Below are 2,006 nucleotides of genomic sequence, written 5' to 3' on the forward strand. Positions count from 1 at the left end.
TGTCCTTCCTCGAACATATTCAGGTTACGAAATTTCAATCCTACACACTACTTGTTCATACCCTGGGTCAAACCGTTCGATCCGAGATGTTTAGCGACAAGGCGACCGACCTATTCAGGTCAGACTATCCGACCTCTTCTCAAAGAGCTCAGCCAAATTACCAGGAAAGCCCAATAAAGGTCCTAAATAGAGGAACACGACCCAAATCCAAAGGCAGCCCGAGCCTGTAGAGATAAGGGCGGTTCCCTTGAAGATAAGATGACCTCACTCAAAGATAAGATAAGATAAGATAAGATAACTAACTTATCTTATCTAAAAGGTCACTCCACACCATTATAAATACACTGGAGCACCCAGGTATAACTTATACTCTGATTCTACAAAAAACCTGCTTAATACCCTTGCTAACTTAAGCATCGGAGTCCCTTGCAGGTACCACCATCCTACGGTGACAAAGGATCAATAGCATAACCAGTCCAACAAGTCGGATACCACAGCTCCGGCCGTCATTCACCAGCCGGACACATCAGCTCCAACCAAGTACAGAAGATCTCGTCTAAGATCGACCTATAGTTTCAGGTAACCCTCGGAATATTGATGCCGTTACCGGGGAATCTGGAAGTCATCCCACCACCATGACGACGACCACGATTCGGATCTAGAAGATAGAACACCGCACAAGAACGCGGACACTACATCAAAAGATACTCCTCAACCTAACAAAAACAACGATTCACCAAATGTGGGAGCCGTGGAGGCACTTCAAGATCGTTTAAAGTAACTCGAAAAATAGGTGGAGCATCAACGAAAAGCTGAGAGAGACCTATGAAGGGAAGTTAGGCGACGCCGCGAGTTAGAGGACAAGCTCCTAAAACTCGAAGCAGATCTCAAGACCAAGACTACTCGATCTGGTCACGCAGACGACTCCCGTAAGGACCAAGACCCATTCACTAAAGAGATCATGAGGACCAAAATCCCAAAGGACTTCAAACTTCCCGACATGACTTTATACGATGGCACAGCAGATCCCGACCATCATCTCAGTAACTTCAGAAGTAGAATGTACCTCACCGACGCCTCAGATGCAGTTCACTGCAAAGCCTTCCCGACCACTTTAACAAAGACAGCAATTAGATGGTTCGACAATCTATCCCTAGGTCCATCTCAAGCTTCGACGACTTAGCCAAGAATTTTCTGGCCAGATTCTCCATCCAAAAAGACAAAGCTAAGCACGCCCCTAGTCTATTAGGAATCAAGCAAAGAGATCGAGAAAGTCTCCGTAGCTACATGGAAAGATTCAACAAAACATGTCTAGACATACAAAGCCTACCAACAGAGGCCGCCATTATGGGTCTCATCAATGGCTTGTGAGAGGGACCTTTTAGCCAATCTATATCAAAAAAACATCCCACATCTCTGAACGAAGTGCAAGAACGAGCAAAGAAATACATCAACATGGAGAAAAACTCTCGACTGGGAGAGACCTCAAAATCCGGATTCTCCTACTCCTCCCGAGATAAGGATAAAGAGTCCAAAAAGAAAGAAGACCAACATGGGAAAAAAATAAAAAAATACCACAATTACACCCCTCTTCGGATGTCCCTTGTGGATGTCTACAGAGAAGTTTGTCATACTAAAAAAATACCCCCAGCTCAACCGCTCAAAAGCAAAAAAGGGGGAGGAAATCGGACTGAATATTGTGAAAATCATCGAATCCGTGGACATTCCACCAACGAATTCTTTGACTTAAAAAATGTCATAGAAAAACTGGTAAGAGAAGGGAAATTAGATCGGTACCTTGCCGACCGAGTCGATAAGCAAAGAAAAAGAAGAAGGGACGAAGATGTCGGACGAACTGAGCGATCACCTCGTACACCAGAGAGACACGTACACATGATACACGGAGGATTTGCGGGAGGAGGAATCTCCAAATCATCCTGTAAAAGATATCTTAAAGAAGTATATCATGTCAAGGGAAAAGAGGAAGCACCTGACATCCCCACAAT

The sequence above is a fragment of the Arachis ipaensis genome, chromosome B05, assembly GCF_000816755.2.
Source record: "Arachis ipaensis cultivar K30076 chromosome B05, Araip1.1, whole genome shotgun sequence".
Taxonomy (NCBI): domain Eukaryota; kingdom Viridiplantae; phylum Streptophyta; class Magnoliopsida; order Fabales; family Fabaceae; genus Arachis; species Arachis ipaensis.